Consider the following 15,435-nt stretch of genomic DNA (forward strand, 5'->3'; position numbering starts at 1 on the left):
CAGTGCAATCAAACTAGAACTCAGGATTAAGAAACTCACTCTAAACCGCTCAACTACATGGAAACTGAACAACCTGCTCCTGAATGACTACTGGGTACATAATGAAATGAAGGCAGAAATAAAGATGTTCTTTGAAACCAATGAGAACAAAGACACAACATACCAGAATCTCTGGGACACATTCAAAGCAGTGTGCAGAGGGAAATTTATGGCACTAAATGCCCACAAGAGAAAGCAGGAAAGCTCCAAAATTGACACCCTAACATCACAATTGAAAGAACTAGAGAAGCAAGAGCAAACACATTCAAAAGCTAGCAGAAGGCAAGAAATAACTAAAATAAGAGCAGAACTGAAGGAAATAGAGACACAAAAAACCCTTCAAAAAATTAATGAATCCAGGAGCTGGTTTTTTGAAAGGATCAACAAAATTGATAGACCGCTAGCAAGACTAATAAAGAAAAAAAGAGAGAAGAATCAAATAGACACAATAAAAAATGATAAAGGGGATATCACCACCGATCCCACAGAAATACAAACTACCATCAGAGAATACTACAAACCCTCTATGCAAATAAACTAGAAAATCTAGAGGAAATGGGTAAATTCCTGGACACATACACTCTCCCAAGACTAAACCAGGAAGAAGTTGAATCTCTGAATAGACCAATAACAGGATCTGAAATTGTGGTAGTAATCAATAGCTTACCAACTAAAAAGAGTCCAGGACCAGATGGATTCACAGCTGAATTCTACCAGAGGTATAAGGAGGAGCTGGTACCATTCCTTCTGAAACTATTCCAATCAATAGAAAAAGAGGGAATCCTCCCTAACTCATTTTATGAGGCCAGCATCATCCTGATACCAAAGCCTGGAAGAGACACGACAAAAAAAGAGAATTTTAGACTAGTATCCTTGATGAACATTGATGTAAAAATCCTCAATAAAATACTGGCAAACCAAATCCAGCAGCACATCAAAAAGCTTATCCACCATGATCAAGTGGGCTTCATCCCTGGGATGCAAGGCTGGCTCAATATACGCAAATCAATAAATGTAATCCAGCATATAAACAGAACCAAAGACAAAAACCACATGATTATCTCAATAGATGCAGAAAAGGCCTTTGACAAAATTCAAGAACCCTTCATGCTAAAAACTCTCAATAAATTAGGTATTGATGGGACGTATCTCAAAATAATAAGAGCTATCTATGACAAACCCACAGCCAATATCATACTGAATGGGCAAAAACTGGAAGCCTTCCCTTTGAAAACTGGCACAAGACAGGGATGTCCTCTCTCACCACTCCTATTCAACATAGTGTTGGAAGTTCTGGCCAGCGCGATTAGGCAGGAGAAGGAAATAAAGGGTATTCAATTAGGAAAAGAGGAAGTCAAATTGTCCTTGTTTGCAGATGACATGATTGTATATCTAGAAAACCTCACTGTCTCAGCCCAAAATCTCCTTAAGCTGATAAGCAACTTCAGCAAAGTCTCCGGATACAAAATCAATGTACAAAAATCACAAGCATTCTTATACACCAATAACAGACAAACAGAGAGCCAAATCATGAGTGAACTCCCATTCACAATTGCTTCAAAGAGAATAAAATACTTAGGAATCCAACTTTCAAGGGACGTGAAGGACCTCTTCGAGGAGAACTACAAAGCACTGCTCAATGAAATAAAAGAGGATACAAACAAATGGAAGAACATTCCATGCTCATGGGTAGGAAGAATCAGTATCGTGAAAATGGCCATACTGCCCAAGGTAATTTATAGATTCGATGCCATCGCCATCAAGCTACCAATGACTTTCTTCACAGAATTGGAAAAAACTACCTTAAAGTTCATATGGAACCAAAATAGAGCCCGCATCGCCAAGTCAATCCTAAGCCAAAAGAACAAAGCTGGAGGCATCACGCTACCTGACTTCAAACTATACTACAAGGCTACAGTAACCGAAACAGCATGGTACTGGTACCAAAACAGAGATATAGATCAATGGAACAGAACAGAGCCCTCAGAAATAATGCCACATATCTACAACTATCTGATCTTTGACAAACCTGAGAAAAACAAGCAATGGGGAAAGGATTCCCTATTTAATAAATGGTGCTGGGAAAACTGGCTAGCCATATGTAGAAAGCTGAAACTGGATCCCTTCCTTACACCTTATGCAAAAATCAATTCAAGATGGATTAAAGACTTAAACATTAGACCTAAAACCATAAAAACCCTAGAAGAAAACCTAGGCATTACCATTCAGGACATAGGCATGGGCAAGGACTTCACGTCTAAAACACCAAAAGCAATGGCAACAAAAGCCAAAATTGACAAATGGGATCTAATTAAACTAAAGAGCTTCTGCACAGCAAAAGAAACCACCATCAGAGTGAACAGGCAACCTACAAATTGGGAGAAAATTTTCGCAACCTACTCATCTGACAAAGGGCTAATATCCAGAATCTACAATGAACTCAAACAAATTTACAAGAAAAAAACAAACAACCTCATCAAAAAGTGGGCAAAGGATATGAACAGACACTTCTCAAAAGAAGACATTTATGCAGCCAAAAGACACATGAAAAAATTCTCATCATCACTGGCCATCAGAGAAATGCAAATCAAAACCACAATGAGATACCATCTCACACCAGTTAGAATGGCAATCATTAAAAAGTCAGGAAACAACAGGTGCTGGAGAGGATGTGGAGAAATAGGAACACTTTTACACTGTTGGTGGGACTGTAAACTAGTTCAACCATTGTGGAAGTCAGTATGGCAATTCCTCAAGGATCTAGAACTAGAAATTCCATTTGACCCAGCCATCCCATTACTGGGTATATACCCAAAGGACTATAAATCATGCTGCTATAAAGACACATGCACATGTATGTTTATTGCGACACTATTCACAATAGCAAAGACTTGGAACCAACCCAAATGTCCAACAATGATAGACTGGATTAAGAAAATGTGGCACATATACACCATGGAATACTATGCAGCCATAAAAAATGATGAGTTCATGTCCTTTGTAGGGACATGGATGAAATTGGAAATCATCATTCTCAGTAAACTATCGCAAGGACAAAAAACCAAACACCGTGTGATCTCACTCATAGATGGGAATTGAACAATGAGAACACATGGACACAGGAAGGGGAACATAACACTCTGGGGACTTTTGTGGGGTGGGGGGAGGGGGCAGGGATAGCATTAGGAGATATACCTAATGCTAAATGGCAAGTTAATGGGTGCAGCACACCAGCATGGCACATGTATACATATGTAACTAACCTGCACATTGTGCACATGTACCCTAAAACTTAAAGTATAATAATAAAAAAAAAAGAAGGAAGGAAGTGGTCAATGAGACAAGCGTAGTTGAAATGAGGAGGACGATGATTACTCAGAAGAGTTCACTGGATTTGGTAACGTGGAAATCATGGATGACCTTTAAAAGGAAACTAAACTCTAATTAAGGTGGGCTGGGAAAACACCTGAGGAATGTAGAAAACAATTTTAGACAACTCTTCTGCAAAGTTTTACTATGAAGGATCAAAGAAATGAAACATAGGTCAAAAATATTCTTGTTAGAGGCATATGAAAAAATGTTCAACATCACTAATCATCTAAGAAATGCAAATTAAAACTACAATGAGCTATCATCTCATCGTATTTAAAATGGCTTTTATCCAAAAGACAGGCAATAATGAATTCTGGCAAGGATGTGGAGAAAAGAAAATCCCGGTGCACTACTGGTAGGACTTTTCCCACTTTGGAGAAAAGTATGAAGGTTCCTCAAAAAACTAAACATAGAACTACCATATGTCCAGAAATCCCACTCCAGGGTATATACCCAAAAGAAAGAAAATCAGCATATCGAAGAGATATCTGCACCCTCATGTTTATTGCAGCACTATTCACAATAGCCAAGATATGGAATCAACCCATGCCATCAACAAACAAGCAGATAAAGAAAATGTGGTACAAACATATACACAATGGAATATTATTTAGCCATAAAAGGAATAAAATCTTGTCATTCGCAACAACAGTGATGGAACTGGAGGTCATTATGTTAAGTGAAATAAGCTAGACACAGAAAGACAAATATCACATGTTCTCACCAATATGTGGGAGCTAAAAATAATGAACTCATGCAGATAGAGAATAGAATGATGATTAGCAGAGGCTAGAAAGGGGAGTGGGGAAGGAGGGAATAAAGATGAGGTGGTTAATGGGTACAGAAATACATTTGGAGGAATAAGATCTAGTGTTCAGCAAGCAGCACAACAGAATGACTATAGTTAATAATAATTAATCATATATTTCAAAATAACTAAAAGAATGGAATTAGAATGTTCCTAACACAAAGAAATGATAAATGCTTGAGGTGATAGATATCCCAATTACTCTAGTTTTGGGCTCAAGGAGTTCAAGGCTGCTGTGAATTCTTATTGTGCTACTGCACTCCAGCGAGAGTGACACAGCAGAAAACCCTGTCACAAACAACAACAACAACAAAACTAGTCAATAACTTTGTTTTTTATTGCTTTGGTGTTTTCTACCTATACTATGCACAAAATAACAATGGTTGGCTGACTTTCCCTTGTGAAACATTTCAACTGGAAGCATTAGGTAAAGTCACTAAATACTGGGTCATCTTGAAACTTATACGTGTCACTAAAAAATACAGTGTGGATATAGACAAATCAACAGTTTAAGTGAAAAGTAGAAACAACCCCCATGGCAATCCTAAATAGAGATTTTTTTAAGCATTCAATTTCATAGAAGAAAAACAGAACAGCAGGTTTTTTTTAGTTGCCAAGTCAGTTTCATCAGATACTCCTTCACCATACATTTAATTTCATCTAAAAAATTTTGTCACCTAACTAAGATAATTTTCTTAAGCAAAATATAATAAGGCCAAAGAAGTAGCTTGAATAATGATAGAATACAGTCCTTCATTTATGGTTTTAGTCATATTTTATAAAGTGCCTATAGGAAGTACTCTAGGGAAAGGAAACTAACATTTTGCTTACTTACCATGTGCTAACCACTATGCTTGATGCTATATTTACATTAACTTGCTTCGTACTCACTACTGCCCTACAAGATATAACCTGTCTACAATTTAGAAATGAAAAGACTGGTTCAAAGTTTAATAAAACCAATTCTGGTTTACGTAGTGATATTGGTGGAGTAGCAGATTTGACCTCAGGTCAGTCTGTCTAAAGGTGCTTCTCACTTCTTTACACTACCTATTTTACATACATAAGAACAAGATAAGCAGACCATTTCCACTCCACACAAGGCTGAGTATCATAAGATACACTGCTGTACATTTCAAATCCTTTTGTAGAATTTTACACATTTGTTTAACGATAAATTCCTCCTTAGAATCTACAGTCTGTAGGCTCCATGAGGTAAGATCCTCTCACTTACTACTTTATAAAACCTCTGTACTTTGCACATAGTACTTGCTCAAATATCTATTAACTGATAGCCTTTAAGGAGATACATAATTTAAAGAAAATACCAGACAAATATACAGTGATTCAAGATCCACAAAGCAAGTTACTAGCTGTCAGGAGACCCATGTCTTGAAAGGTAGCCTGCGTCTGATACAACTCTAAGGCAGATTTTGCCAGGTACATGAAGGTCAGCAAATGTGGTGCCTTTCATTCCTGCCAATCCTGGTCACAACCTCAAAATGTAAGCCTCTCCTGACAGCGGTCCTCTTTAGTCAGTTTAGCTCCTCTGCGCTTCCCCTCTTCTGACCCAGCCCCAATTCCTCCTCTCCTTCGAAAGCATCACATCACATAACGCTTTGAAACTTGTTTCAGAGTAAACAGACTTCCCTCTACTCTTAGCTGCTACATAGAACACATGCTACGCTTCCCACCTTACTGAAATTTGATGCATCTCCCAAGGCTACTGCTGTGGTGGCCCTCTCAAGGGCCATATTTCCATGTTCCATATTTCATAGTTCTAAGAGGTGGCTCCTGTGTTCTTTTCATTCCCCAGTGCAGCTTTCAAACCAATATTTCCAAGTCCTAGAGTCTAAAAAAAAAGTTTGTTGTTTGAGAATAATGGCATTTACCATATCATCTCCTCCCCTTCAGCTGTCAACCACCAACCACCCAGTCATGGTTTTAGTCAAAAATTTTGGCCCCTGAATCATAATACTTATCTCTACCTAAAGTCTTGTCCAGGTAACTATCCCAATCAATATCCATATGTGACATTTACTTACCTTATAAACCCCACTCCACTTCCTCACCTACTCTCATACCTCAGACATTGCCATCATTCTCTAAAGTAATGAATTTCAGTGTGTCACTGTCTAATAACAGGCTCTTTCCAGCTTTAACTCCCTCATTCCCACTATGCCTATCCTGGAACTTCAATTCTCTCCTTTCTCTCCAACTTTTCATGTTCAGCCTAGACCTCATGATCCATCGTGTCATCCCTCTTTACACTCTTCCCCACAACCTTGTCCCACATCCTTCTGTCACACTATCCTTGTAAAATCCTATCTTTAACTTCCATGATCTACTGGCTGATAATAGAGAATACACGTTCACAATGCATCTTGGTGTCCCTTCACATTCTAGATCTTTAATTTTTGCTTGGTTTTCAGCATAACCTATAAATCCTTTATATATTCCTAGCCAGTTATCTCTCCTTAAATAATAATTTCAAAACCTCATCAATCTTCTCAGGCAGCATGTTCAAAACCTATCTCTCTGTCAAGGCATGACCTCACTTCCTACTTCAGAAACAGTGAAGACATAAGCCTATGAGACTTCCTTCAGTCCCCCACTCTCAGATCAATAACATTAGCTAAATCCACCCTTGTCCTTTTCACTTTTTGTGTCTCAGTGGAAGACTTGATCCTCCTGAAGCTAATCCTTAGACTTATGCTGTGGTGTCCATTTCCCAGATACGCAGAGATACAACTCCATCAATTATTCCTTTTTCTCTTACCTCTTCAATCTCTCCCTCTCTGCTATTTTGTTCCAATTAGCATATACACATGCTTAAGTCTCTCAGTTGATCTTACATCCCTCTCTCTAGCCATGTGACCCCCTCTGCTTCACAGTCAACTCTCAGAAAAAATGCTTATAGCCATTCTGTCAATTTTACTTCCAACTAAGTTTTCTATTAATAGCAAATACACTGCAACTACTCTTGCCAGTAACCAGTGATCTCCTTGCTGCCATTCCGTAGGTGGGGCTCTGTACTTATCTTACTCAATCTCTTACAGATGTCTTTCTTCTTGAGACACTTTGTTCCACTGATTTTCTATAACATTACACTCTCCTGGTTTTCTTACTATATCTACCTTCTATCTTCCTCTAACTACCCTGTAGGTGTTGTTCTACTATAAGAACCTATCATTGGCTATCTTCTCAATCTACATATTCTTGCTTAGTAATTTACCAATTCCTATATCTACCATCATCTATATCTGTTGTCCTTAAACTTTTTTGGATCATGAACCCCTTTGAGAATCTGATGAAAATTCTGGACTTTGTCCCTGAAAAAGAAAAGGAATATACAACCATACTTTTTCTGGATAATTTTAGAATGTTCTTGGACACTCTGAAGCATATTAATGAACCTTTCAATAAGTATTTCTGATCCGCTGTGCGAACAACTCCCAAAATTTATCTGCATTCGTCCCTTTTGGGCAAGCCCTCAAAATTAGGCTGCCTGCTTGATATCTTTAATTGGAAATCTGTATTAGTCAGGGTTCTCTAGAGGAACAGAACTAGTAGGATATATATATACATACACATATTTGTATATATATAAAATATACATATATTATATATGTGTATATATTATATACATATATTTTATATGTGTATATATATAAATATATACATATATTTGTATATATGTATATATGTACATACACACAGACGTATACATATATATTTGTGTGTATATATATATTTTGGAGTTTATTAAGTATTAACTTACATGATCATAAGGTCTCACAATAGGCTGTCTGCAAGCTTAGAAGCAAGGAGAGCCAGTCTGAGTCCCAAAACTGAAGAACTTGGAGTCCGATGTTTGAGGACATGAAGCATCCAACATAGAAGAAAGATGTAGGCTGGGAGGCTAGGCCAATCTCACCTTTTCACATTTTTCTACCTGCCTTATATTTGCTGGCAGCTGATTAGATTGTGCCTACAAGACATCAGATTAAGGGTGGATCTGCCTTCCCCAGCCCACTGACTCGAACGTTAATCTCCTTTGGCAACACCCTTACAGACACACCCAGGATCAATATTGTGCATCCTTCAGTCCAATCAAGTTGACACTCAGTATTAACCATCACAAGTCTACCCCTTGTTAACTTGAACCCACACATATCTCCTGAGATCATAGATAATCTTCAAATAAAGACAATAATAAGGTCATAATTACACCTAACATAACACAACTATCCTTCGTACAACTGGAAATGCACCAATCCCCAACCCAAATACTATTATATAAAGTTAACAAGATTTAAATGCTGATATGAAGTTAATAAATCTTATGTCACATGATAAAGGAAAAGGAAATAAAATGAAGATATTTTCTTAGTACACGTGTATACATACACAAACATGTTTTTAACAAAATAAGGAAGAAATACTCATGACAGTTACAGTCCTTATTTCTGCAGCTGGTCGTGTGGTCATAGCGGGTATTGATGACTACCTTCTTCTACCACACATTCTGCATTCTCTTTGCCTTCAGCAAGCACCTAAGCAGGTCATGGTTTTTTCCCTGGTGGAGTGACCAAACCTTCATTTCTGAGGGGTCTGGACCATTGTAATCTTGCCTGAATTGAGCTGTTGTAGTTTCCCATTGACCTTAATCACAAGAGATGGTAATACTAAGAGACATCCTAATGGATATTCTGTATTCCATGCGTCCTTTTCCTTCCATTATGGAGTAGTAGACTGATTTCATCTTGATAGTCCAGATCAGTCACCCCAACCAACACTGTAACTCCTTTTTTAGCCCATTGACTTAAAGGTGGGAGGAGCCCAAATGTCCAGGTGGCAATCTTAATGGAATCGTTGTTGTGTCTCCTGGTGGCAGTGTTCCTCCCTCTGGAACTAAAACCTCTAGGCCAGCATAATGTCATGGGAAGAGGAAGCAAAAATTTTGCTAGTGGATCACTAGGGGTGATGGTGAGTGGTGCCATTTCCATTTCCACCCCTTGATTCCTGAACCTGTGAATCCCACCTATGGAAGAAACAGTATCACATAATGGACACTGGTTCAGAGTATACATAGCCTTCTGGAGAACTTTGCCCATCCCTGCAAAGTATTGTCATCTAGTTGGCATTGTAATTGTGACTTCAGAAGGTCATTCCACCGTTCTATCAATCCAGCTGCTTCAGGATGATGGGGAACATGGTAAGACCAGTGAATTTCATGAGCGTGGGCCCACTGCTGCACTTCTTTAGCCATAAAGATAGTGCCTTGGTCAGAGGCAAGGCTGTGTGGAATACCATGACAGTGGATAAGGCATTCTGTGAGTCCACAGGTGGTAGTCTTGGCAGAAGCAGTGTGTGCAGGATAGGCAAACCCATATCCGGAGTAAGCGTCTATCCCACTGAGGACAAACCTCTGCTTTTTTCATGATGGAAGAGGTCCAGTATAATCAACCTGCCACCAGGTAGCTGGCTGATCACCCCAAAGAATGGTGCCATATCAAGGGCTCAGGGTTGGTCTCTGCTGCTGGCAAATTGGGCACTCAGCAGTGGCCATAGCCAGATCAGCCTTGATGAGTGGAAGTTCATGTTGCTGAGCTCATGCATAACCTCCATCCCTGCCACCATGGCCACTTTGTTCTGGGGCCCATTGGGCAATGATGGGGTGGCTGGGGAAAGAGGCTGAGTGGTGTCCACAGAATGTGTCATCCTATCCACTTGATTGCTAAAATCCTCCTCTACTGAGGTCACCCATTGATAAGCATTCACATAGGATACAAATATCTTCACAGTTTTTGACTACTCAGAGTGATGCATCCACATACCTCTTCCCCAAATTTCTTTGTTACCAATTTTCCAATCATGCTTCTTCCAAGTCCCTGACCATCCAGCCAAACCATTGGCTACAGCCCATGAATCAGTGTATAATCGCACATCTGGTTATTTCTGCTTCCATGCAAAGTGCACAACCAGATGGACTGCTCAAAGTTCTGCCCACTGGGAAGATTTCCCTTCACCGCTGTCCTTCAGGGATGTCCTAGAAAGGGGCTGTAGTGCTGCAGCTGTCCACTTTCGGGTGGTGCCTGCATATTATGCAGAACCATCTGTGAACCAGGCCCTAGCCTTCTCTTCCTCTGTCAACTAATCATAGGGAACTCCCCATGAGGCCATCAGTGCAGGCTGGGAAAGGGAAGGCAGGGTGGCAGGAGTGGAGACCATGGGCATTTGAGCCACTTCCTCATGTAACTTACTCGTGCCTTCAGGACCTGCTCGAGCTTGATCACATATATACCACTACCATTTGATGATAGAATGCTGCTATGTGTGACGCACTTTATGGCTAGATGGGTCAGAAAGCACCCAATTCGTGATAGGCAGTTCAGGTCACATGGTGACTTGAGGACCCATAGTCAAACTTTCAGTTTCCACCAAAGCCTAGTAACAGGCCAAGAGCTGTCTCTCAAAAGGAGAGTAATTATCTGCAGAAGATGGCAGGGCCTTGCTCCAAAATCCTAAAGGTCTCTGCTGTGATTCACCTATGGGGGCCTACCAAATGCTCCAAACAGCATCCCTATCTGCCACTGACACCTCGAGCACCATTGGATCTGCTGGGTCATGTGGCCCAAGTGGCAGAGCAGCTTGCACAGCAGCCTGGACCTGTTGCAGAGCCTTCTATTGATCTAGACCCCACTCAAAACTGGCAGCCTTTGGGGTCACTCAGTAAATGGGCCAGAGTAACACACCCAAATGAAGGAAGTGTTCCCTCCAAAATCCAAATAGGCCCACTAGGCACTGTGCCTCCTTCTTGGTTGTAGGAAGGGCCAAATGCAGCAACTTATCCTTCACCTTAGAAGGCATGTCTTCACAGACCCCACACCACTGGGCCCCTAGAAATTTTACTGAACTAGAAGATCACTGGATTTTAGTTGGTGTTATTTCTCATCCAGTGGCACACAAATGTATCACTAATAAGTCCAGTGTGTTTGCTACTTCTTGCTCACTAGATCCAATCAGCATAATGTCATCAATGTAATGGAGCAGTGTGATATCTGGCAGAAGCAAAAAGTGATCAAGGTCTCTCTGAATAAGATTATGACACAACGCTGAAGAATTGATATACCGCTGAGGTAGGAGAGGAAAGGTACATTGCTGGCCTTGCCAGCTGAAGGCAAATTGCTTCTGGTGGGCCTTCTGGACAGGAATGGAGAAAAAGACATTTGGAAAGTCAATGGCTGTACACCAGGTGCCAAGGGATGTGTTAATTTGCTCGAGCAATGAAACCACATCTGGTACAGCAGCTACAATTGGAGTCACCACTTGGTTAAGCTTATGATAATCCACTATCATTCTCCAAGATCCATCTGTCTTCTGCATAGGACAAATGAAAGGGTTGAATGGGGATGTGGTGGGAATCACCACCCCTGCATCTTTCAGATCCTTGATGGTGGCACTAATCTCCACAGTCCCTCCAGGGATGCAATATTCTTTTTCATTTACTATTTTTCTAGGTAGAGACAGCTCTAATGGCTTCCATTGGGCCTATCCCACCATAATAGCTCTCATCCTTCCAGTAAGGAGCCAATGTGGGTCTTCTGCCAGCTGCTAAGTATGTCTGTGCCAATTATGCATTCTGGCACTGGGGAAATGACCACAGGATAAGTCTGGGGACACACTGGACACACTGTAAGTCAGACCTGAGCTAAAACTCCATTAATTATCTGACCTCCACAAGCCCCTATTTTAACTGGAGGACGACAATGATGTTTTGGGTCCCCTGGAATTAACGTTAGCTCAGAATCAGTGTCCAGTAGTCCCTAAAATGTCTGATCATTTCCCTTTCCCCAGTGCTCAGCTACCCTGGTAAAAGGCCAGAGGTCTCCTTGAGGAAGGATGGGAGAAAGATTCACTGCATAAATTGTCAGTAATGTAGTGGGGTCCTTCCTCAAGGGGACCTGGCCTCCCCTTCATTCAAGGGGTTCTGGATCTGTAAATTGGCTCAAGTCTGGAAATTGATTGAGGGGCTGTGATTCTGTTTTTATAATCCAAATTAGTCTTTTGTCCATTCGAACTGTAAGTTTTATGCTTGCATAAATTAAGTAGAAATGCAGTAGGCTTCATATCAATTTCACTTCTATGAACACTATGATTAATTAGCCAGTGCCAGAGCTCTATATGAGTTAGACTATTCTGGTTGCCACTTTGCCTCTGCTGTCCATTATGGTAGCTATGCCCATCTTGCCTTTGAGAGTTGAGTGCTGCCACTTGGCCCTTGCCACCTTGGAATCCAATTACTCCCACTGTATGTACATTTTGTAGTTGAGTGACTGCAGTTCCCACCGTTAGATCTGACATACAGAGAAGAGCAATTACAGGGATCTTCAAAGATGCAGGTGCTGCCTTCAAAAATGTATTTTGCAAGGCATTGGTCAAGGGCATATCATCTGGATGATCCTCCCAGCTGGGATGAGTAGGTCTCAAGTGACTAACCAACTCCACCATCTCAATCTCCCTCAACCTTCGGATCCCTTCCTCTATATTAAACCAAGGGAGATCAGGCATTTCTAGCTCACTCACAGTGGGCCATCTTTTAATCCATATTTCAGCTAACCAAGCAAATAAACGATTATAACCTTTTTTAACTTCCTGAGCTGCAACATTAAAAGCAGAGTCTTTACTTAGTGGGCTCAAATCAACAAATTCAGCCTGATCCAACTCCATGTGCCTTCCACCATTATCCCATACCTTAATATCCATTCCCATGCCTGTTCTCCAGATAAAATTTATATAAATTAAAAGGCTGAAACAGTTCTTTTTGAGTGTAGCGCATCTCCTCATGGGTCACACTCTCAACCTTACCTCTAGTTATAAGTCTAGAAGCAAACAGGGGTGTTGGGGGTGGCTCCTGAGGAGAATCAACATTATCTTGCTTGGCAACTGCCTCAGCAGAGGCCATCACTGTTGCCTCAGGCAGTGCAAGGTTTATCTCCTCAGACAAAGGTGGAAAGGCTGATGGCAGCATGGGTCGGGGAGGGGATGTTGCCACTACTGGGTATGAGGAAGCTGTTCCTTCTGGCAAAAAAAAAGTCCATCAGAGTTTACAAACTCAGTGTCCCCAGCTTCTTCAGAGTTCTCCCACATGTTCCCATTCCAAGTTTCAGGGTCCCCTTTCTTTCCAACCAATGCCCTCTCTTTAACAGTAGACACCTGGTGAGGCTGTGCATGCATCTTTCGTTGCAGGTCAACCACTCACATAATAAGAGCTTGTGTCTGTTTTTCCATAATTTCAGCCCTTTCTCTACAGGAGATAAGACTCTCACTCAGGGAAGTCTTAGAGATTTGAGACTCAATATCTGCTTCTGAACCTGGGAAACAGAATACCTGAGTTCATCATTTTCTTTCATCACTTTGTCCACTGAACTTAGCAGCAATCAGCCAGTTTCATTATGTTCCTTTGTTCTCCACATATAGTCAAAGATATTATGTATACAGTCACTAAACTCCTTTCAGTAGCGGTGGATCAGGAGTGTCAAAGGCATTTATTTTGCATAACTCTCTAAACAGTTCACACCAAGGACTATCAGTATTCTCCATACTTTTAGAAGTAGACTCCTTAGCATTTTGGGGTCTAATCATATTAAGCAGCCAACTCCAGAAACCCCAAAACAATGAAAGAACTCCATCCTTAATATTCTGTTCCTCTAGAACCACTCCTGGTACCAAAATCTGTATTATTCTGGGTTCCCTAGAGGGACAGAACTAATAGGATATATATATATCCTATTATGTATTATATATGTATATATCCTATATATAATATATATGTGTGTGTGTGTGTATATATATATATATAGGAGTTAATTAAGGGATAGAACTAATAGGAGCTATATATATAAAGAAGGGAGCTTATTAAGTATTAACTTACACCATCACAAGGTCCCACAACAGGCTGTCTGCAAGCTGAAGAGCAAGGAGAGCCAGTCTAAGTTCCAAAACTGAAGAACCTGGAGACTGATGTTCAAGGGCAAGAAGAATCCAGCATGGGAGAAAGATGTAGGATGGGAGGCTAGGCCAGTCTCACCTTTTCACGTTTTTCTGCCTCTTTATATTTGCTGGCAGCTGATTAGATTGTGCCCACCAGACTCCAGATTAAGGATGGGTCTGCCTTCCCCAGCCCACTGACTCAAATGTTAATCTCCTTTGGCAGCACCCTCCCAGACATACCCAGCATCGATATTGTCATCCTTCAATCCAATCAAGTTGACACTCAGTGTTAACCATTACAACATCCCACCAGCACTGCACATTAGACGTGTCTAAAATAGATTTTCTTCTCACCCTAAATCTGACCCCTATAGATTTTATGTTCTTCAACAATATTATATGTTTTCTTTTATTGGATTTTGTGCAATTCTTAAGTTTGTTCCCATTTTTATTTCTAGGCACTTACTGCTAGCATAGAATATAGGTATTTTTGTATATTTACCAAATATTAGGCTATTATTAGATTTGACTACTCTTTTAGTATAGTTTCTTGGATTTTCTAAATATAAATTTAAATACTTGGCAGAAAACTAGTTCATTTTTCTTTTCTAAAGTTTACATTATTTAATTCTTGCCTTATTGCATTTGCTAATCTTGCTACTGAACATGTGAAATCAACAGCATTGGCATCATCTAGGAGCTCATTAAAAATGCAGAATCTTAGGTCTCATCCTCAAACACACTGAATCAGAATCTGCATTTCAGAAAGATCTCCAGACTAGTGACCAAGATGGCAGAATAGGAAGCACTGGATCTTCCTCCCCATCTGCCATGGACATACCAATTCAGCAACAATTCATAGATAAATTTCCTTTTTGAGAAGTTCAGAAACTAGTTAAGAGGCTTCTACACTTTAGGCAAGTGTAAAATCAGACAAATCGAAGCCAGTAGGAAAATTTGAGATACCCTCTTGCAATAATCCCTACCTCTGGCAGAGTACCATAGAATCTGGACAAAACCACCAAGCTTCCAAATTCTTCCCAGGGAGGGAAAGCGGTACACCATGTGTCCAATGTTCCAACTCTTCCAAGTGCTACCCAGAGAACTGGCTTCGTACTAGCCTGTCTTAAAGTGCCAATAGAATATGACATACTCTAGCTACCAAGGACCAGTGAGAACAGATAATGCAGTTTGGGCTAGTAGTCACCATAGCCACTCCA

General features: G+C 40.4%; 1 long non-coding RNA gene across 1 annotated transcript in view; it reads right to left on the minus strand.

The window, feature by feature from the left end:
• The window catches only part of LOC129060400 (uncharacterized), an 88,529-nt gene extending 74,265 nt beyond the window's left edge, over positions 1-14,264 (minus strand). Inside the window, exons 1-2 of the long non-coding RNA XR_010140875.1 lie at positions 14,157-14,264; positions 5,914-6,071 (exon numbers count right to left, since the gene is read on the minus strand). This is a non-coding gene — a long non-coding RNA (uncharacterized LOC129060400). The remainder of the gene's footprint in view (positions 1-5,913; positions 6,072-14,156) is intronic.
• Between the last annotated feature and the right edge of the window lie 1,171 nt (positions 14,265-15,435).

The sequence above is a fragment of the Pongo abelii genome, chromosome 6 (assembly GCF_028885655.2).
Source record: "Pongo abelii isolate AG06213 chromosome 6, NHGRI_mPonAbe1-v2.0_pri, whole genome shotgun sequence".
Classification (NCBI taxonomy): domain Eukaryota; kingdom Metazoa; phylum Chordata; class Mammalia; order Primates; family Hominidae; genus Pongo; species Pongo abelii.